The following is a 24,173-nucleotide window of genomic DNA, read 5'->3' as shown; positions in this document are numbered from 1 at the left end:
GGTTGAGGGGAGGGCGGGTTGGCCAGGCTGGTTTAGGAGCACCGCGGCGACGGAGGTCGGTGCGTGGGGTGGTCTTAGGGAAGAAGGTGAACATTCTATAGGGCAGGAGGTCGAAGAAAACAATCTGGCCACTCATTTCGCATCGGACGGCTAAAAACCGATCGACCTGCTCAAATTAAATTTCCAGTCATCTTACCCCTAGCCAGTCCTATTAGTACCTACCTATTGCGTACATAGAATAAAGACTCATGGAACCCAATTGCCTTGTTGCAAAACGATGTAAAAGCAAACAACTGTTGCAACATGATATACATAGAATAAAGACTCATGGAACACAATTGCTCGGTTATGGTCGCCCTTACGAGAAGCGTGTTCTTGTGTGCAGGAGTGGTCTTTTTTTAGGGTGGCCATGTACTACGTACCAAATCAGCCTAGGGTGTCGTCTGTCTCTGTTGGCTTGGCTCGCTGAAAAGGATAACTAGTCTAGCTACACTACCTTCCTTTCTTTGGCATGCTCTTTCTAGCACTGCTTACTATGGTAGTAGTGTGGAAAACCAAGATGGCATCCACTAATTAACTTTAGGTCCTGCTGCCTGACTTGTCTGTTGCTCGGGTCGGGATGGCACTTTTATGTGTTGATGGTATCGAGTAGTATTTGGTAGCCAAACGATTGGGCAGATGCATATGCAGTTTGGTTCTATGCTCAAGTAAGTAACAGGGCCCGTCACCCCGCAAAACGAGTAAATTGCTTATAACCGTCACATTTGTGGCTAGGGTACTCAAAAACCACCACTTCTATCGAAAACTCAAAAAAAAAAACACGACTTCTGCGCCAAGTGGATAACAAAACACATTAATTTGAAACTGAGCCGCGTTAATAGCAAAACTGACAGGTGAGACTCACCTGTCTGGGCTGATGGGGCGAAGACTGGTCCTAGTCAATGTTTGACCTGCTGAGATAGACAGGGGTCCCTCCTGTCAGCAACACCTCATTTCCTCTCTCCTCTCCTTCTTCCTCCCTACATATCTTTCTGCCTCACCATTGGTCATCCAACAGCACCATCCTTCCCCGTCGCCTAGCACTGCCCTCCCCAGCACGCTTCCCCCGCCGACAGTCGCCGACTGAATTTGGTGCAGCGCCGCCCCCTCCCCACATGCCTCCCCGCCGCCTAGCGCCGGCCGAATCCGAGGTCGTCAATTTTCTGTCTCTGGCCACCCCCTCCCAGCACGGCTCCCCACTGCTTGGCGGCAGCCGAATCCGAGACCATATGCGCCCGCCACCCACTCCCCGCACGCGCTGTGGCGGACCGCGCTGGCCACGCCCGCAGTCGCGGAGGCGACCACGCCGTTGTGGCCTCTCGGCACGCCTCCCCGCCGCCTGACGCCGGCCAAATCCGAGGCCATGTGTGCTCGCCGTCCCCTCCCCCCACGCGCCGTGGTGGATCACCCTGGCCGCGCCCGTGGACGTGGCAGCGACTGCACCGGCGTGGTGCCCCTCACATAGCTCGTCCATGGTCGATAGGAGGAGGCACTGCAGACGGGCCTGGGCAGAGGCAGCGACATGGGGCTCTCGCTGGCGGCGGCTGCACCGCTGTGGCTGGTGCTTGGATAGGAGCCGACGATGGTGGCCTGGTCATGGTTGGGTGTGAGGTTACATGTGCAGGCTAATGGCGTGTCGGTAAGGCGGTGGTTGGGCAACAACGGAGCCAGCAGCGGGCCGTGCGGCACGGTCGTGGCCATCCATGGCGAGCTGCTTGTCGTGGCCGAGCCAGGCGGCGTGGCTCGGTCCGCAGCCGCAACCAGCACGACAAGGATTCATGCGAGGAAGGAAAACATAATAACATAATAGGGCAAAAATGGGAGTATGACAGGTGGGGCCCACTCCACGTCAACATATTGTCCACATATGCATGCCAAGTCAGCCTGGCAGGCGGGCCATCTCCGTAAGGTTCCTGCTTAGTCGCTGCTCAATTTCGAAGTAGTGCGATATGTTATTCACTTGCCGCCGCAGAAGCGGCAACGATTTGTTATTTTCGAGAGAAGCCATGGTTTTGAAGTACCTTAGCTACAAATGTGACGATTTCAGCAATTTGCTTGCCATCGACGACGAAAAAAGCTTGTTGCATTTGGCCAGAGTTTCTCCTCCACAGACCCATGGATTCGCAGACAGCACAACTCACTGAACTAGGCATGCCCGGCCGGCGGCTGCTGCCTCCAATGGCAGTGCTGACATGATGGCAGTCCTCCGCGGCGTAGCCAGCCAGCCAGCCTCTGTTTGTTATTAGTCACACATACAAGAATTCAGAACAAAGCTAACGAGCTCGCTCTTGGAAAACCAAGAATCCAAGAATCCCCTTGTAACCTACAGTACTATGCATCCAAGAATCCAAGCTGGCAGTGCTAGATGCTGCCTCTGCCATCTACATGTTGGGAGTAAGTCGTGACCTGAGCACGGTAGTGACTGACGTTGGGTGCGCCAGTTGCGGTACATGCAGGGCACGAGCGCATGTGTTCTTGTGTCCGTGCATGTGTGCGTGCGTAGGTGTGTTAGTTGACGACAAGGGCAAAGAAGTGACCGCATCAGGGCGCTCGACCTGACCGCGCGTACGCATACCAGCGCTATGGCTGCACGCAGTGGCGGAGCCACGAAAAAATTATCAGGGAGGCCGAGTGATGCTAAAACTGATCGGGGAGGGCCAAATCGTAGAAAAATGAGTTTTTAGCATCAAATAACCAGTAATTATGTACTGCTTATAGGAAAATTAGCTTGAAATCCTGTTTGTTAGGGGGGGCCAGGGCCCCTGCTGGTCCCCCCTGTCTCCGCCACTGGCTGCACGAGCCATGGAGCGCGGGACGTGGAGAGTGTGTGAGTGGGGTGTCGGTGTCAAAACCGGGAGATCTTGGGTAGGGGGTCCCGAACTGTGCGTCTAACGATCGAAGGTGATAGGAGGCAGGGGAAACAATGTTTACCCAAGTTCGGGCCCTCTTACTGAAGGTAATACCCTACTTCCCGCTTGATTGACTTTCATGAGTATAATGAGTATAGGGGTTTGCTACCTCTTGAGCATGCGTTGTTTTTTTCCTTAAAAAGGAAAAGGTGATGCAGCAAAGTAGCGTAAGTATTTCCCTCAATTTTGAGAACCAAGGTATCAATCCAGTAGGAGGCTCCTCAAAAGTCGTACGCACCTACACAAACAAACAAAAACCTCACAACCAACGCGATAAAGGGGTTGTCAATCCCTTCACGGTAACTTGCGAAAGTGAGATCTGATAGAGATAATATGATAAGATAAATATTTTTGGTATTTTTATGATATAGATTGGAAAATAAAAGATGCAAATAAAAGTAGATGGAAAACTTATATGATAAAAGATAGACCAGGGGCCATAGGTTTCACTAGTGGCTTCTCTCAAGATAGCATAAGTATTACGGTGAGTGAACAAATTACTATCGAGCAATTGATAGACAAGTGCATAGTTATGAGATTATCTAGGCATGATCATGTATATAGGCATCATGTCCGTAACAAGTAGACCGACTGCTGCCTACATCTACTATTATTACTCCACACATTGACCGACTCCTGCCTGCATCTAGAGTATTAAGTTCATAAGAACAGAGTAACGCCTTAAGCAAGATGTCATGATGTAGATGGATAAACTCACACAATATGATATAACCCCCATCTTTTTATCCTCGATGGTAACAATACAATACGTGCGTTTCTGCCCCTACTGTCACTGGGAAAGGACACCGCAAGATTGAACCCAAAGCTAAGCACTTCTCCCATGGCAAGAAAGATCAATCTAGTAGGCCAAACCAAACTGTTAATTCGAAGAGACTTGCAAAGATAACCAATCATACATAAAAGAATTCAGAGGAGATTCAAATATTTCTCATAGATAAACTTGATCATAAACCCACAATTCATCGGATCTCGACAAACACACCGCAAAAAGAGTTCCATCGAATAGATCTCTAAGAAGAGGAAGCAGAACTTTGTATTGAGAATCAAAGAGAGAGAAGAAGCCATCTAGCTAATAACTATGGACCCGAAGGTCTGCGATAAACTACTCACAACTCATCGGAGAGGCCTTGGTGGTCATGGAGAGGCCCTCTGTGGTCGATTCCCCCTCCGGCGGAGCACCGGTGAAGGCTCCAAGATGTAATCTCGCGGATACAGAAGGTTGCGGTGGTGGAAATAATTTCTCGTGGTGCTCCTGGATGTTTTCGGGGTACATAGATATATATAGGCGAAGGAAGTCGGTCAGGGGAGCCACGAGGGGCCCATGAGGCAGGGGCGCGCGCCCACCCTTACTGGGCGTGCCGGCCACCCTCGTGGCCGCCTCGGCTGCTTCTTGACGTCCACTCCATGTTTCTTGGACTGCGTTTGTTCCAAAAAGATCGCTCCCGAAGGTTTCATTACGTTTGGACTCCGTTTGATATTCCTTTCCTTCGATATACTGAAATAGGCAAAAAAAAACAGCAATTCGGGTTGGGCCTCCGGTTAGTAGGTTAGTCCTAGAAATATTATTAAAGTGTAAAGTAAAGCCCATAAACATCCAAACAGAGAATATAATAGCATGGAACAATAAAAAATTATAGATATATTGTAGACGTATCAAGCATCCCCAAGCTTAATTCCTGCTCGTCCTCAAGTAGGTAAATGATAAAAACAAATTTTTTAATGTGGAATGCTACCTAGCATAATTATTAATGTAATTTTCTTTATTGTGGCATGATTGTTCAGATCCAAATGATTCAAGATAAAAGCTTATAAAACATAAAAATAGTAATACTTTGAAGCATACTAACAAATAATCATGTCCTATCAAAATAACATAGCCAAAGAAAGCTTATCCCTATAAAATCATATAGTTAGGCCATGCTTCATCTTTATCACACAAAATACTCCCCTCATGGACAACCCCGGTTTCAGCCAAGCAATTGGTTCATACTTTTTAACGCGCTTCAGCTTTTTCAACTCTTACGCAATACATGAGCGCAAGCCATGGACATAGCACTATAGGTGGTATATGGTGGTGGTTGTGAGGACAAAAAGGGAGAAGATAGTCTCACATAAACTAGGCATATCAAAGGGCTATGGAGATGCCCACTAATAGATATCAATGTGAGTGAGTAGGGATTGCCATGCAACGGATGCACTAGAGCTATAAATATATGAAAGCTCAACAAGAGAAACTAAGTGGGTGTGCATCCAGCTTGCATGCTCATGAAGACCTAGAGAGTTTTGAGGAAGCCCATCATTGGAATATACAAGCCAAGTTCTATAATGAAAATTTCCCACTAGTATATGAAAGTGACAATATAAGAGACTCTCTATCATGAAGATCACGGTGCTACTTTGAAGCACAAGTGTGGAAAAAGAGATAGTAGCATTGTCCCTTCTCTCTTTTTCTCTCATTTTTTTTAATTTTTTTATTTGGCGGGCTTATTTGGCCTCTTTTTTTATGGGCTTCTTTGGCGTCTTTTATTTTTATAAAGTCCGAAGTCTCATCCCGACTCGTGGGGGAATCATAGTCTTCATCATCCTTTCCCTCACTTGGGACAATGCTCTAATAATGAAGATCATCACACTTTTATTGATTTACAACTCAAGAATTACAACTCAATACTTAGAACAAAATATGACTCTATGTGAATGCCTCCGGCGGTGTACCAGGATATGCAATGAATCAAGAGTGACATGTGTGAAAATTATGAAGGTGGCCTTGCCACAAATACGATGTCAACTACATGATCATGCAAAGAGCAATATGACAATGATGGAGTGTGTCATAATAAATAAAACGGTGGAAAGTTGCATGGCAATATATCTCGGAATGGCTATGGAAATGCCATAATAGATAGGTATGATGGCTGTTTTGAGGAAGGTAAATAATGGGTTCATAATACCGGCGAAGGTTGCACGTCATAATAGAGGCTAGCAAAGTGGAAGGGTAAGTGTGCGTATATCCATGGACTCACATTAGTCATAAAGAACTCATATACTTATTGCAAAAGTCTACTTGCCTTCAAAGAAAAGTACTACTATGCATGCTCCTAGGGGAAGGGTTGGTAGGAGTTAACCATCGCGCGATCCCGACCTCCACTCATAAGGAAAGCAATTAAAAGAGCATCCCATGCAACAAATTTGTCACACAACTTTCACCATACGTGCATGCTACGGGACTCGCCAACTTCAACACAAGTATTTCTCAATTTCATAATTACCCAACTAGCATGACTCTAACATTACTACCTTTATATCTCAAAACAATTATCAAGCATAAAATTGATCATAGTTTTTGATGCACTTTCTATGATAGTTTTTATTATACCCAACTTGGATGCTCATCATTCTAGGACCAAATTTGTAACCATAGAAAATACCATGCTGTTCTAAAAGACTCTCAAATAATATAAGTGAAACATGAGAGATCAACAATTTCTTCAAAATAAAGTCACCGCCGTGCTCTAGAAAATGTAAGTGAAGCACATAGAGCAAAACTATCTAGCTCAAAAGATATAAGTGAAGCACATAGAGTATTCTAATAAATTCTAAATCATGTGGGTCTCTCCCAAAAGGTGTGTACAGAAAGGATGATTGTGGTAAACTAAAAAGCAAAGACTCATATCATACAAGACGCTCCAAGCAAAACACATATCAAGTGGTAAATAAAAATATAGCTCCAAGAGGACGAAAGAGGACGAAAGAGGGGATGCCTTCCGGGGCATCCCCAAGCTTAGGCTTTTAGTTGTCCTTGAATATCTTGGGGTGCCATGGGTATCCCCAAGCTTAGGCTTTTGCCACTCCTTATTCCATAGTCCATCAAATCTTTACCCAAAACTTGAAAAGTTCACAACACAAAACTCAACAGGAAATCTCAAAGCTCCGTTAGTGCAAGAAAGTAAAACCACCACATAAGGTACTGTAATGAACTCATTCTTTATTTATATTGGTGTTAAACCTACTGTATTCCAACTTCTCAATGGTTCATACCCCCGATACTAGCCATAGATGCATCAAAATAAGCAAACAACACACGAAAAACAGAATCTGTCAAAAACAGAACAATCTGTAGCAATCTGTAACTTTCGAATACTTCTGGAACTCCAGAAATCCTACAAAAATAGGACGTCCTAGGTAATTTGTCTATTGATCTACAGAAAAAAGAATCAAATTAACTTTCTCGTGCATGCAAAGTTTCTGTTTTTCAGCAGAATCAAATTAACTTTCTCCCAAGGTTATCCTATAGGTTCTACTTGGCACAAACACTAATTAAAACATGAAAACACATCTAAGAAGAACCTAGATGAGATATTTATTATTAAACAAGAACAAAAAGCAAGGAACAAAAGTAAAATTGGGTTGCCTCCCAACAAGCGCTATCGTTTAACGCCCCTATCTAGGCATAAAAGCAAGAATAGATCTAAGTATTGCCATCTTTGGCATTCAATTCTTCAATAGAGCACTTAAAACCATAGAAGTTTCTTTCTTTTTGGTAATGATTAAACTCTTAGGAAAGAAATCAAGATATTCATTTTTAACAAAAGGTTCCTTAATAAAAGCAAGGAAACTGGAATGAATGCTTATTGATTTGAGATCTGCATTTTCCTTACTAGAAGATTCACCTTTGTTTTTAGGAACATACGTTAATTTAGCAATTTTTGTAGGAGGAGTTGGAGTATTTTTCATGGATGAAAAGGCAGACCCTAAGTTAGTAATAATATCCTCAAGTTTACCGATTCTTGTGGGATCTTGATTTATCTTTTCATTAACTATAGGTTCCTTTTCTTTAAAACTTTTCAAAGTATTTCCAACTTTAGATCCATATTGAGTAATTTGTTATGGATCTTTTGATTCAAATTTTCAATTAACTCGACAGTAGCAACTTTATTTTCAATAATTTCAAGCCTTTGCATCACATGTTCTAAAGTTAAAACTGTTCTGTTAACTAAAAGAGGCGGTAGACCGAACAAATCTGTCATGGCATTGTAAGCATCAAAAGTATGGCTACCCAAAAAATTCCCTCCGGTAATGGTATCAAGAATATATCTATTCCATGGGTAATGCCTACATAAAAATTGTGAAGAAGAACGGAAGTGGATTGCTTCCTAGTAGATCTATTTTGAGCATTGCAAATTCTATGCCAAGCATCTTTTCGATTTTCTCCCTCCCTTTGTTTAAAATAAAGAACTTCATGATCGGGAGTATTAATGATGATAGAAGGACTAGCCATGATAATGAGATAAACAACTAACACACGAGCACACAAAATACAAGCGAAAGAGAGAGGGCGAACGGGAAAGAGAAGGCGAATAAAACGACAAGGGTGAAGTGGGGGAGAGGAAAACGAGAGGCAAATGGCAAATAATGTAATGCGAGGGAGATGAGTTTGTGATGGGTACTTGGTATGTCTTGACTTGATCGAAGACCTTCCCAGTAACGGCGTCAGAAATCCTTCTTGCTACCTCTTGAGCATGCGTTGGTTTTTCCCTTGAAGAGGAAAGGGTGATGCAGCAAAGTAGCGTAAGTATTTCCCTCAGTTTTGAGAACCAAGGTATCAATCCAGTAGGAGGCTCCTCAAAAGTCCAACACACCTACATAAACAAACAAGAACCTCGCAACCAATGCAATAAAGGGGTTGTCAATCCCTTCACGGTAACTTGCGAAAGTGAGATCTGACAGAGATAATATGATAAAATAAATATTTTTGGTATTTTTATGATATAGATTGGAAAATAAAAGATGCAAATAAAAGTAGACGGAAAACTTATATGATAAAAGATAGACCTGGGGGCCATAGGTTTCACTAGTGGCTTCCCTCAAGATAGCATAAGTATTACGGTGGGTGAACAAATTACTGTCGAGCAATTGATAGAAAAGTGCATCGTTATGAGATTATCTAGGCATGATCATGTATATAGGCATCATGTCCGTAACAAGTAGACCGACTCCTGCCTACATCTACTATTATTACTCCACACATCGACCGACTCTTGCCTGCATCTAGAGTATTAAGTTCATAAGAACAGAGTAACGCCTTAAGCAAGATGACATGATGTAGAGGGATAAACTCATGCAATATGATATAAACCCCATCTTTTTATCCTCGATGGCAATAATACAATACGTGCCTTACTGCCCCTACTGTCACTGGGAAAGGACACCGCAAGATTGAACCCAAAGCTAAGCACTTCTCCCATGGCAAGAAAGATTAATCGAGTAGGCCAAACCAAACTGATAATTCGAAGAGACTTGCAAAGATAACCAATCATACATAAAAGAATTCAGAGGAGATTCAAATATTTCTCATAGATAAACTTGATCATAAACCCACAATTCATCGGATCTCGACAAACACACCGCAAAAAGAGTTTCAGCGAATAGATCTCCAAGAAGAGGAAGGAGAACTTTGTATTGAGAATCAAAGAGAGAGAAGAAGCCATCTAGCTAATAACTATGGACCCGAAGGTCTGTGATAAACTACTCACAACTGATCGGAGAGGCTTTGGTGGTGATGGAGAGGCCCTCCGTGGTCGATTCCCCATATGGCGGAGCACCGATGAAGGCTCCAAGATGGGATCTTGCGGATATAGAAGGTTGCGTCGGTGAAAACAATTTCTCGTGGTGCTCCTGGATGTTTTCGGGGTACGTAGATATATATAGGCAAAGTAAGTCGGTTAGGGGAGCCACGAGGGGCCCACGAGGCAGGGGGGCGCGCCCACCCTTACTGGGTGCGCCGGCCACCCTCTTGGCCGCCTCGGCTGCTTCCTGACGTCCACTCCAAGTCTCCTGGACTGCATTTGTTCCAAAAAGATCGCTCCCGAAGGTTTCATTCCGTCTGGACTCCGTTTGATATTCCTTTCCTTCGATATACTGAAATAGGCAAAAAACAGCAATTCGGGCTGGGCCTCCGGTTAGTAGGTTAGTCCCAAAAATGATATAAAAGTGTAAAGTAAAGCCCATAAACATCCAAAACAGGTAATATAATAGCATGGAACAATCAAAAATTATAGATACGTTGGAGACGTATCAGGGTTACAAGAGTTGATCTACCTCGAGATCGTAATGGCTAAACCCTAGATGTCTAGCCTGTATGCTTGTGATTGCCTTGACGAACTAAACCCTACGGTTTATATAGACAGCGGAGGGATCTAGGGTTGTACAGCGTCGGTTTTCAGAGAAAGGAAGATGCATGATCCAAATGCCAAGCTTGCCATCCATGCAAATGAGAGTCTCATCCAGACACGGGGAAGGTCTTTGATTTCGTATCTTCACGGCTAATTAGTCCGGCCCATATCACATAGCCCGGACGCCCAAGGACCCCTTAGTCTAGGACTCCCTCAGTAGCCCCTGAACCGGGCTTCAATGATGATGTATCCGGCGCGCAGATTGTCTTCGACATTGCAAGGCAGGTTCCTCCTCCGAATACTCCAAAGCAGTCTTTCGCAGATAAGAGCTGTATCCAGCCCTGCTTAACACGCACAACCCTAAGCTATAAAAGGCAACAATACTTAAAATAAGTCACATCCACGGGCTACTTTTTCGGCGAGACGTTATGTTTCGGCCTTATCATTATTCCGAACCATTACAGCCTCCGCTTCTTGTTTCGAGGCACGATCATTGACACATATTGTTAAAGCAGATATCGTGCCCCCTTATCACAGGATCCTCATCAATGCGGGTTTGGGTAATCCAACCGTGCCGTTTGAACGTCTCCTTGGGAATAGGCGAGGTTTAAGGATTATGAGGGGGTGCTTGATATTCACTACCTATATAAGAGGACAAGGAACCATCTGTTCACCTCATGCCTTCTTCTTCCTCTGCCTTTCCGTCCCCAAGCTCTAGCGCCCAAGTTCTAAACTTTCCCTTTGCCCCAACTTCTCCAGCAATGGCCGGATCCGGTTCACAGGGCAAGTGAATGGCCTCCTCCGTAACAGAGAAGGACATCAAAGATCTACGTGAGGCGAGGTACCTGACAGCGGAGATAAAACACAGGCTTCCAACCCCGGGGCAGATCATCCCCACCCCGGAGCCCGGTGAGAGGGTGGTTTTTATTCCCCACTTCCTCCGAGGACTCGGGTTCGCCCTCCATCCCTTCGTCCGAGGTCTCATGTACTACTACCGGCTGGATTTCCATGATCTGGCCCCGAATTCCTTCCTCCACATCTCGATGTTTGTCGTCATGTCTGAGGCATTCCTCCGCGTCCCCCCACACTTTGGCTTATGGCTCAAAGTTTTTAATGTGAAGTCGAAGGTGGTTGAAGGCCAACACGCCGAGTGTGGTGGCGCCATGGTGAGAAAGCTCAACCATTTTACCTGGCCCAAAGGGAGATTTGTGGATACTGTCAAGGTCTGGCTGCAGGAGTGGTTCTACATCACCGAACCCCGAGGCACCAAGTGGGCTACTGCTCCTGCCTTCAGATCTGGACCTCCGCTGTGGCTCGCATCCTGGACCAATAAGGGCCTGGATTGGGGATCCCCTGACGAAGTGTCGATGCTGCAGGAGCGTATCAATAGTATGATAAAAAAGGACATCACCCTCGCTGATGTGATTCAGGCGATGCTCATCCACCGAGCTCTCCCTTGCCAATGAAGACCTCTCAAAGTGTGGGAGTTCAATTCGGAGGGGCCACGGACTCTGCAACGATTCTTTGGCACAACGCACAAAGGGATCTGGAAGCTGCTCTTCAAGAAGCAGAAGACGTGGCGAAGGACGTCTGACAACACCGGCCTCGACTGCAACAATCTGGCATCCCCAGTAAGTATCATATTTTCGAACATTACATAGTTTGTTAATCTTAGGGAGGGGCCCTGACAATTCCATCTCCTGAATAGGACTGGATAAAGAAGGTAGAGCGGATTAAGTGTCCGACCCCGCTGCCTGAAAACCCAGTCGAGCATCTATAAATGAAGATGCTGGTCCCAGCGCCCTACTAGGCACCGACAAAGAAGGACAAGAAGAAAAAGAGCAAGGAGGCCGAAGGTGGCCTTCCTCACGAAGAATCTTCGGGAGCCATGTCCGGAGGAACCGAGGCTTCTTCCTCTCACGAGGGAGACAAAGACGAGGAGGAGGAGGAGGAGGAAGAAGAGAACCATCCTCCCAAAGGGAAAAAGAGGGCGGCCTCTGTAGATCCGGAGGAGGGGGCATCCAAGAGGGGAAAGATATCCCTCTTGGATGATTCAGATTTGGGTACCGAAGCTGTCCCCAAGCACCGCCCCCGAGCCAAGCCCCTTACCGAATCGTAAGTACCTTAAGATGCCTTACAAACACGTATTATTTTTATAGTTTATAAGATAAATATCAAATTTCATGTTTCAGTCCGGCCCGTGACATCCCTCAAGAATCATCGTCATCGGGGGATCTTTCTCCGGCAAAGATGGAGAGTGAGACGCCTCCACAAGCTTCCCCGCCTCCTAGGGCGGATGACACCGAGGAGTCGTCCCAAAGGATTTCTCGGGCTCCGGGGAAGTGAGGGAGGGGACCAAGGCGGTGCCGAGAACATGGGGGCGCAACCCTCATGGAGACCGGCGACGGGGGTCTTGAATTATCTGACCCCCGACCGGATACTGTTCCGGAGACACCAACGGCTCCGGAACCTAATCAACAACCCCTGAGGGAGTCCTGGATTAAGGGGTCCTCAGACAGCCAGACTATATACTTTGGCCGGACTATTGGGCTATGAAGATACAAGATTGAAGACTTCGTCCCGTGTCCGGATGGGACTCTCCTTGGCGTGGAAGGCAAGCTTGGCAATTCGGATATGGAGATCTCCTTCTCTGTAACCGACTCTGTGTAACCCAGCCCCTCCAGTGTCTATATAAACCGGAGGGTTTAGTCCGTAGGACAAGAACAATCATAATCATAGGCTAGCTTCTAGGGTTTAGCCTCTACAATCTCGTGGTAGATCAACTCTTGTAATACTCATATCATCAAGATCAATGAAGCAGGAAGTAAGGTATTACCTCCATCGAGAGGGCCCGAACCTGGGTAAACATCGTGTACCCCGCCTCCTGTTACCATTAGCCTTAGACGCACAGTTCGGGACCCCCTACCCGGGATCCTCCGGTTTTGATACCGACATTGGTGCTTTCATTGAGAGTTCCACTATGTCGTCACGATAAGGCATGATGGCTCCTTCAATCATCAGCAACGATGCGGACAAGGGTGAGATTTTTCTCCCTGGACAGATCTTCGTATTCGGCGGCTTCGCACTGCGGGCCAACTCGCTTGGCCATCTGGAGCAGATCGACAGCTACGCCCCTGGCTATCAGGTCAGGTTCGGAAACTTGAACTACACAGCCGACATCAATGGAGACTTGATCTTCGACGGGTTCGAACCTACGTCAGGAGCGCTGAACAGTCACGACGTGCATGACTCAGATCTGCCATTGGATGGTGGTCGGGATATCGCACCTACGGCCGCCCCGGCCCCTATCGGGAGCAGATTGCGCCATCCGAGGATGGGTGGATGGACCCCTCCACAGAGGCCGCACACTCATCGGTGTTGGAGCCGAACACAGACTCCACCTCCAAAGAGATCTATGTCATCGGACCCCCGGACTCGTCTCCGATCGCCGGTTCCGGACCGCGCGCGTCCGTGTTTATCGAATCTGATTGGGTACCGATCACGGAGTTTACCTCCACGGATACCTTTCAACACTCACCCTTGGGTGACGTGATAAATTCAACGAAGTCTCTCTCTCTCTCTCTCTCTCTCTTTCAGGAGACTCTTGGCCAAACTATGTCCGGCTCGAGTGGCAAGCAGACGACGAAGAAATTCGTTACCCACCCACCACCCACTTAATAGCCACTGCTGATGACTTAATCGACGTGCTCGACTTCGACTCCGAAGACATCGACGGTATGTACAACGATGCATGAGAAGAACAGGAACTGCCGCCCACAGGGCGCTGGACAACCACCTCATCATATGATATATATATATATATATATATATATATATATATATATATATATATATATATATATATAAAACAATGGCGATGAGGCAACAGAGGATAATCCATTGGGGATGCAATCAAAGCACTGGCGTCATCGGCGCTGCTCTAAGCCCTGCCATGGCAGATATAGCAGTACCGGCACAGGAGATGATAGCAATCCGGATGGTGCCAAAGACGAGTACAATCCCGCCCAGCCCAACTTCGAGCAGGCCGAGCAGGAGGATGAGCAAGCTAGCCCAGATGAAAAGGCAACGGTTGGAGAATTGGAGGACGACAATTATATGCCTCCCTCCGAAGATGAGGTGAGCCTCAGCGACGACGAATTCGTCATGCCTGAGGATCCCGTCGAGCAGGAGCGCTTCAAGCGCCGGCTTATAGCCACTGCAAAAAGCCTGAAGAAAAAATAGCAGCAGCTCCGAGCTGATCAAGATCTGCTAACGGATAGATGGACTAAGGTCCTGGCAGCCGAGGAATATGGACTCGACCGCCCAACCGAAGGTTACCCAAAGCGCAGGTTTCTACCTCAACTCGAGGAGGAGGCACTAGAGCCTACACTACCAGCGCAGGACGAGGCTGACCGGCCTCCTCGTGGCCGAGACAAAGCGGCGTATCAGCCCGAACACCAGCCCGCACCCCGCCGACAATACACTACGGCCCGGGGCTACACACAAGACCTGCGAGACATACTGGAAAATAAACCAGGACAGCCTAGATCGATCTACGGATCACGGGGGCGCGCCACAACGCGTGAGGACGATCGTCGCGCCGGATATACTAAAGACAAATCCGGCCGGGCCGAATACAACAGACCAGACTCATTCGAACTGCGTCGTGATGTAGCCCGGCATAGAGGCGCCGCACACCTCCTAAGCTTCACTGATGAAGTAATGGATCATGAATTCCCAGAAGGGTTTAAACCCATAAACATCGAATCATACGATGGCACAACAGACCCTGCAGTATGGATTGAAGATTTCCTTCTCCACATTCACATGGCCCACGGTGATGAACTACATGCCATCAAGTACCCCCCCCTTAATCTCAAAGGACCGGCTCGACATTGGCTGAACAGCCTGCCGGCAAACTCCATTGGCAGTTGGGAGAACTTGGAGGACGCGTTCCTTGACAACTTCCAGGGCACTTATGTGCGACCACCGGATGCTGATCACTTAAGTCACATAAACCAACAGCCCGGAGAGTCCGCCAGAAAATTCTGGAGTCAGTTCCTAACTAAAAAGAACCAAATCATCGACTGTCTGGATGCCGAAGCCCTAGCAGCCTTTAAGCATAATATCCGCGACGAGTGGCTTGCCCGACACCTGGGCCAAGAGAAGCCGAAGTCCATGGCAGCCCTCACGACACTCATGACCCGCTTTTGTGCGGGCGAGGACGACTGGCTGGCTCGTAGTAACATCACACCAAGAAATCCTGGCACTTCAGACGCCCCAGATAGCAACGACAAGCCAGGACGCAACAGACATAAGCGACGCAACAATAGCAAGCACGCCAAAGACACGACAGTCAATGCCGGATTCAGGGGCTCTAAATCCGGTCAGCGGAAAAAGCCATTCAAAAGATACAATTCGGGCCCGTCCAGTCTGGACCACATACTCAATCGCTCGTACCAAATTCACGACACCCCCGATAAACCAGCCAACCACACCAATAGAGAATGCTGGGTGTTTAAATAGGCCGACAAGTTGAATGCCGAAAACAAGGAAAAAGGGGCTGCATAGTGATGACGACGAGGAGCCCTGGCCGCCGAACACAGGAGGACAGAAAAAATTTCCTCCCCAAGTGAAAACGTTAGACATGATATACGCCACCCACATTCCCAAGCGGGAACGGAAGTGTGCACTGAGGGACGTCTATGCGATGGAGCCAGTCGCCCCAAAGTTCAACCCATGGTCATCTTGTCCAATCACTTTCGATCGCAGGGTCCATCCTACTAGTATCCGTCATGGCGGTTCAGCCGCATTGGTCCTCGGCCCCATCATTGACGGATTCCACCTCACGCGAGTCCTTATGGACGGTGGCAGCAGCCTGAACCTGCTTTATCAGGATACAGTGCGCAAAATGGCCATCGATCCCTCAAGGATCAAACCCACCAAAACCACCTTTAAGGGTGTAATCCCAGGTGTAGAGGTCTGTTGTACGGGCTCAATAACACTGGAAGTGGTCTTTGGATCTCCGGGCAACTTCCTAAGCAAGGAGTTAATCTTTGATATCGTCCCCTTCCGTAGTGGCTATCATTCACTACTAGGACGAACCGCATTTGCTCGATTCAATGCGGTACCACACTACACATACCTCAAGCTCAAGATGCCAGGACCTCGCAGGGTTATAACAGTCAATGGTAACACAGACCACTCTCTCCGTACGGAGGAGCACACTGCGGCCCTCATGGCAGAAGTACAAAGCAGCCTTCTTAGGCATACCGCCAACTCGACGATAAAGTCCCCGGACACCGTTAAGCGTGTCCGGAGTATGCTGCAACGGGATCGTCCGGCACGTCCAGAGCTCGACTAGCAATTCGGCCTCCGTCCTAGTCCCAGTCAGGCGGCGAAATTTGTGCCTTGCGTACATAATTACGCACTCAAAATACCATGGGAGTAGGTGGAGGCACGACGATGATGCGGTCCACTGTGCGGCTCAACCGCCACGCGACCCGTATACGTTCATCATCTTCTTTCTTTTCAGGACCCTACTTTCGGGAAGCCCTTTCGGATAGCCTGATCATCAGACTCATCACGGGAAGGAACAACCAAGGAGGCGAGAGGCTTTGACGTACAAGGGAATACCCAGGTGGTCTCTGATAGCGATCGTTGTACCTTTTTTACATACCCATACGCAGCCTGCCCTTGGTTAGGACATGTCAAATAGTCCTTTTTTTGCTTATCACATTACTTGTATACATACGCTTTCACGTATTATAACAATGGGAAATACAACATCAACTTATTATTATATTTTCTTCGTATTTTTCCCTTGACTGCTTATTGAATATAAATTGCACCCGTACACTTTGGTATGTTCAGTTTGCCAGGGGCTTCATTGTAACCCCTTTCTTTTACAGTCTAAATTTGGCGATCAGGTATGCCTTAATTAATAGACTATGGAGTTCTCCAGACGCCTTTGCAGATCTTCCGAAGAGTGCCGCCGATGTTGCGCAATTCTACCGAGCCCAGGAGGGGCATGCGACAGAGAAGCTATTCTTGTCGCAGTTTGCAATGCAGAAGTGTTCGACGGTGCTGAACGACCAAATGGCGCAGTGGGCCGAGTTGCATAAGATGTCCGGAGCGGCCATGAAGGAGGTCATACTTCGGCTGTGGCCGACCGAACCCGTTCCGAGCAGCTATTTTGGCCTAGTGCGGCGACTCATCGATGCCGTGCCCTGAATTGATGCAATCAAACGGTCAGCATGCATAGAAGGTGCACAGATGGCCTTCGCCCGCGTCAAGGTGCACTAGGCAAAGATGAAGGCCGCCGTTATCGCGGTGGAGGGTCCTCTCTAAGGCAAGGACCACCGCATGCCGGAGCGTTATTTAGACGACATCCTAGAGGGTGCTCGCTTGATAGAGGGCCAATGCTCAAAGGACAATATATTCGAATGAATGTATCTGAACGACCCGGACATGTTTATTATATGCATTAAGGCTTTGTAATATATTTGTGCCATTAACTGAAAGTTCTTTCCTCCTGTGCGACCATTTTTGTATTCCTGAGAGTTTTCTAGTCATCGGCTTCAGCCTCCACGTAGATGCTATGGGGGGTGTTCGGAATAGCACATGAGCACTCTTGACCCAACGTGTTGGTCCGTGACGGAGGTTTCAGTACGGCGAACCAGGCAATCAGACTATACGGCTTTACCACTCTCACTTAACCATAGGAGTTTGACAATAGGGCTATAAAATATCCCCTGGTACGTATGCGGCTATCCGAATGCGGATGCATTACGTATATGACTGGAAAAACAGTACTTCGTTTGATACGGAAAAATCGTTAAAGATTTAGTAAGTCACCGAGCGGCTGACCAGCTCTCGCCGCATCATGACGGTCAGTTTTCGGCTTTCTCCACTGAGGTGCTTGACCGGATGAGCCAGAAACACAATCGCAGTAGTTCTCCCTTTACTACCCTAGCCGAACAAATAGAACGTAAGGGAGCAAACATAGGAGCCGGGCAACCCAACTATTGACCAAAGACATGATTCGGAGCCGATGCATATAATGCTAAGTTCAAGACGCCGAATTGTGCTACCAAGCTATCCGGGATTTTTTTACCGGCACATATGTGTATAAAGCCCCTGGCGATGGGTGCCGAGGTATGTGAGTGAGACAATTGGGGAGCAGAATACAGTTTTATGAATAAAGTTGATACCGAAAGATTGTCCCTACTAGGATCTGATTGATACGTCAAAACGTGATCTTACAGAGGGTACCATAAGCACCAAAGTCATTTTACATGCCGGGGGTCTAATAATAAGGAGAAAAGCTCAATACAGGTCCTTTAAATAAGGTTTGGTCCGAAGAGTCCTTTGGATATCCTGCTGCATGTTTGCGCCGCTTTCGCCTTGTAGAGAGGGGTTCCTTGAAGGGAATTGTCTTTGGTTATCTACACGAAACCGGGCTCGAAGAGAGTCCTTGTAAGTCCGTAGGATATATAGGTTCGAATGCACGTGTGGTAGGAGAGAAAAGTAATCGAAGAAAGGTGGAAGGTCATACATGGTCGAACCATACTATAGACCTGTCCGTATTGTGGCTCCGTTGATGCCCAAGGTATTTTGAGTGCGTAGTGATGCATGCGCAGTACAAATTCCGCGGCTGTGCGCAGCGATTGACGGAGGTGAAACTGTTAGTCTAGCTTCGGAAGTACCGCGTTGTCAACTTGCGGGACTGACCGGACTTTTTTAGCAAAGTCCGGCGGCTTGATGGCCAATGAGGTGTGCGGCTTGAGGGGGCCGCTCTGCACTTCGACTGCGAGAGTCGTAGTGTGCTCCTCGGTGTGGAGGGAGCGTTCCGTGTTTCCATTGACTGTTATGACGCCGCTGGACCGAGCATCTTGAGCTTTAAGTAAGCATAGTGCGGGACTGCGTTGAATCAAGCAAAAGCGATCCGTCCGAGCAGTGCGTGATAGCCACTTCAGAAGGGTACGATATCGAAGATCAAGTCTTCACTGCGGAGGTTGTCGGGCAAGCTGAAGACAACTTCCAATGTTATTGAGCCCGAGCAACGGGCCTCTACACCAGGTATTACTCCTTTAAAGGTAGGTTTAGTGGGCTTGATTCTTGACAGATCAATACCCATTTTGTGGATGGTGTTCTGGTAAAGCAGGTTAAGGCTACTGCCATCGTCCATGAGGACTCGCGTGAGGTGGAAACCGTCGATGATTGGGTCGAGGACCAAAGCTGCCAAACCTCCATGATGGATACTGTTCGGGTGGTCCTTTTGATCGAAGGTGATCGAACAAGCCGACCATGGGTTGAATTTTGGGGCAACCGGCTCTACGGCACTTCCATTAATGCACGCTTGCGCTCCCGTTTGGGGATGTGGGTGTTGATACGTCTCCCACGTATCTATAATTTTTGATTGCTCCATGCTACTTTATCTATTGTTTTGGACTATAATGGGCTTTATTTTCCACTTTTATATTATTTTTGGGACTAACCTATTAAGCGGAGGCCCAGCCCAAAATTACTGTTTTTTTTGCCTATTTTAGTGTTTCGAAGAAACGAAATATCAAATGGAGTCCAAACGGAATGAAACCTTCAAACGTGATCTTCTCACCGAACGTGATCCGGGAAACTTGGACCCTACTCCAAGAAGTGCCAGAGGCGGTCACGAGGGTGGGGGGGGTGCGCCCTCCCCCCTGGTCACGCCCCCCTGCCTCGTGGGCCCCCTGACGCTCCACCGACGTACTCCTTCCTCCTATATATACCTACGTACCCCCAACAGATCGGGGACGGAGCCTAAAACCTAATTCCACCACCGCAACTTTCCGTATCCGCGAGATCCCATCTTGGGGCCTATTCCGGAGCTCCACCGGAGGGGGCATCTACCACGAAGGTCTTCTACATCATCACCATAGCCCCTCCGATGAAGTGTGAGTAGTTTACTTCAGACCTTCGGGTCCAAAGTTAGTAGCTAGATGGCTTCTTCTCTCTTTTTGGATCTCAATAGAATGTTCTCCCCCTCTCTCGTGGAGATCTATTTGATGTAATCTTCTTTTTGTGGTGTGTTTATTGAGATCGATGAATTGTGGGTTTATGATCCAGCTTATCTATGGAAAATATTTGATTCTTCTCTGAATTCTTTTATGTATGATCGAGTTATCTTTGCAAGTCTCTTCGAATTATCCGTTTGGTTTGGCCAACTAGATTGGTAGTTCTTGCAATGGGAGAAGTGCTTAGCTTTGGGTTCAATCTTGCGGTGACCTTACCCAGTGACAGAAAGGGTTGCAAGGCACGTATTGTATTGTTGCCATCGAGGATAACAAGATGGGGTATTTATCATATTGCATGAATTTATTCCTCTACATCATGTCATCTTGCTTAAGGCGTTACTCTGTTTTTAAATTAATACTCTAGATGCATGCTGGATAGCGGTCGATGAGTGGAGTAATAGTAGTAGATGCAGAATTGTTTCGGTCTACTTGTCACGGACGTGATGCCTATATACACGATCATTGCCTGGATAACCTCATAACTATGGTCAGTTCTGTCAATTGACCAACAGTAATTTGTTCACCCACCGTAGAATACTTATGCTCTTGAGAGAAGCCACTAGTGAAACCTATGGCCCCCGGGTCTATTCTCATCATATCAATTTCCATCACTTTATTTACTTGCTTTTGCCTTTTACTTTTTACTTTGCATCTTTATACCAAAAATACCAAAAATATTATCTCTATCAGATCTCACCCTTGTAAGTGACCGTGAAGGGATTGACAACCCCTAAGCGTTGGTTGCGAGTAGCTATCGTTTTGTGCAGGTACGAGGGACTTGCGCGTGGTCTCCTACTGGATTGATACCTTGGTTCTCAAAAACTGAGGGAAATACTTACGCTACTGTGCTGCATCATCCTCTCCTCTTCGGGGAAATCCAACGCAAGCTCGAGACGTAGCAAGAAGAATTTCTGGCGCCATTGCCGGGGAGGCTTACGCAAAAGTCAACATACCAAGTACCCATCGCAATCCCTATCTCTCGCATTACATTATTTGCCATTTGCCTCTCGTTTTCCTCTCCCCCACTTCACCCTTGCCGTCTTATTCGCCCTTCTTCCATTCGATCTTGTGTCTTCATGTGCCTTCCTTTTGCTTGCATCTTTGCTTGCTAGAAGTTTATGGATCCTCATCAACTTGCTAATCTTTTTAAGAGATCCAATTATGTTGAACCAATTGCTAGTGAGTTGTGTGCACTAGATTATCTTTATGAGGTTTTGCTTGAAATTCGTGAATCTGAAAATTGTAATGAAGAAATTTATGAAGTGATTCACGATAGATCTTTGAATAAAAAGCATGATTGCAATAATTTTACTATTGATGTCAATTGTGCTAATAATATGCAAAACCCTAAGCTTGGGGATGCTAGTTTTGCTATGACTACTATTTGTTGCAATGATCATGATTGGGGTGATTCTTCTTTTGATCTTGAAAATTTATTTAACCTCCATGATGAATATGAGATTGATAATAGTGTTTGCAATAATATTGAAAGTGGGATTGGAAGAGTTTCAACTTTAGATCCCACATATTTGGAGTATGTTCAATCTTATGATATTTTTGATAAAAGTGGGTTTGGAGAGATCATGACTTTAGTTAATGTTAATCCCACTATTTTGGAAGAGTGTCAACTTTGCATACATGTGGATCGTGTTAAGAATATGTTTTGTGAGAGCTATATTGTTGAATTTGCTTATGATTCCACATGTAATTATTATGAGAGAGTAAAATATGGTCGTAGAAATTTTCATGATAATAAACTACCTCTCGTTATGTTGAGATTGCTATTGTTTCTTTCCGCCTCCTTGCATATGCTAGTTTTTGCTTGCCTTGATAATTTGTTTGCCTATAAGATGCCTATGCATAGGAAGTATGTTAGACTTAGATGTGTTTATCACGTGTTTTATGATGCTCTCTTTGTGCTTCAATTCTTGTCTTTCTTGTGAGCATCATTGAAATATCAATGCCTAGCTAGGGGCGTTAAACGATAGCGCTTGTTGGGAGGCAACCCAATTTTATTTTGTTTTTTGTGTTTTTACTTCTGTTTAGGAATAAATAATCTATCTACCTTCTGTTTGGATGTGGTTTTATGTTTTAATTAGTGTTTGTGCCAAGTAGAACCTATAGGATAAGCTATGATGATAGTTGATTTGATTCTGCTGAAAAACAGAAACTTTGCGCTCACGAGAAAAAATTCAATAAATCATAGGAACGTGCTTTTGCATTGATTCTTTTTGATTCTGATAAATAAACAAATTTTACAGTACGTCCTATTTTGGTACAAATTTTAGAGTTCCATAAGTTTGCGTTAGTTACAGATTGCTACAGACTGTTCTGTTTTTGACAGATTCTGTTTTTCGTGTGTTGTTTGCTTATTTTGATGAATCTATGGCTAATAAATTAGTTTATAAACCATAGAAAAGTTGGAATACAGTAGGTTGAACACCAATATGAATAAAGAATGAGTTCATTACAGTACCTTAAAGTAGTCTTTTGATTTCTTTCTCTAACGGAGCTCACGAGATTTCTATTGAGTTTTGTGTTGTGAAGTTTTCAAGTTTTGGGTGAATTCTTTTGATGGATTATGAAACAAGGAGTGGTAAGAGCCTAAGATTGGGGATGCCCATGGAACCCCCAATATAATCCAAGGACACCAAAAAGTCAAAGCTTGGGGATGCCCCGGAAGGCATCCCCTCTTTCGTCCACTTCCATCGGTAATTTACTTGGAGCTATATTTTTATTCACCAACATGATATGTGTCTTGCTTGGAGCGTCTTGTATTATTTGAGTCTTTGCTTGTTAGTTTACCATAATTATCCTTGCTGTAAACACCTTTTTATAGAGCCATATATAATTTGGAATTTGATAGAATACTCTATGTGCTTCACTTATATCTTTTGAGCTTGATAGTTTGCTCATAGTGCTTCACTTATATCTTTTTGAGCGTGATAATTTTTTCTCTAGTGCTTCACTTAGATCTTTTAGGGCACGGTGAGGTGGATTTGTTTTAAAGAAACTTGATCTCTCATGCTTCACTTAGATTATTTTGAGAGTCGTTAATAGCATGGTAATTTGCTTAATGTTAATATACTTGGTGTTCAAGATATGTGAAACTTTCTTTTGAGTGCGTTGAATACTAAGATAAGTTTGATGCTTGATAATTGTTTTGAGATATGGAGGTAATAATATCAAAGTCATGCTAGTTGAGTAGTTGTGAATTTGAGAAATACTTGTGTTGAAGTTGGTAAATCCCGTAGCATGCACGTATGGTTAAAGTTGTGTAACAAATTTGAAGCATGAACTGTACCTGGCTTGTGCATCCTTATGAGTGGCAGTCGGGGACGAGCGATGGTCTTTTCCTACCAATCTATCCCCCTAGGAGCATGTGCGTAGTACTTGATTTTTGACGACTTCTAAATTTTTGCAATAAGTATATGAGTTCTTTTGACTAATGTTGAGTCCATGGATTATACGCACTTTTACCTTTCCGCCATTGCTAGCCTCTTCGGTACCGTGCATTGCCCTTTCTCACATTGAGAGTTGGTGCAAACTTCGCCGGTGCATCCAAACTCCGTGATACGATACGCTCTATCACACATAAACCTCCCTATATCTTCCTCAAAACAGCCACCATACCTACCTATTATGGCATTTCCATAGCCATTCCGAGATATATTGCCATGCAACTTTCCACCATTCCGTTCATCATTATTATGACATACATTACTTTTGTTATATTTCCATTGCATGATCATGTAGTTGACATCGTATTTGTGGCAAAGCCACCATGCATTATTTTTCATACATGTCACTCTTGATTCATTGCACCATCCCGGTACACCGCCGGAGGCATTCATATAGAGCCATACCTTGTTCTAGTTTTGAGTTGTAATCCTCATGTTGTAATCAATATAAGTGTAATGATCATCATTATTAGAGCATTGCCCAAAAAAAAGAGAAAGGCCAAAAAAAGGAAGGCCCAA

General features: G+C 45.8%; 1 pseudogene; it reads left to right on the top strand.

Annotated features, from left to right (window-relative positions):
• The window catches only part of LOC119349826, an 82,365-nt pseudogene extending 61,220 nt beyond the window's left edge, over window positions 1–21,145 (top strand).
• Window positions 21,146–24,173: the final 3,028 nt, after the last annotated feature.

Source organism: Triticum dicoccoides, chromosome 1B (assembly GCF_002162155.2).
Source record: "Triticum dicoccoides isolate Atlit2015 ecotype Zavitan chromosome 1B, WEW_v2.0, whole genome shotgun sequence".
NCBI classification, from domain to species: domain Eukaryota; kingdom Viridiplantae; phylum Streptophyta; class Magnoliopsida; order Poales; family Poaceae; genus Triticum; species Triticum dicoccoides.
Note: the sequence above shows the minus strand (reverse complement) of the source record. Positions and strands in the feature narration are given on the sequence as shown.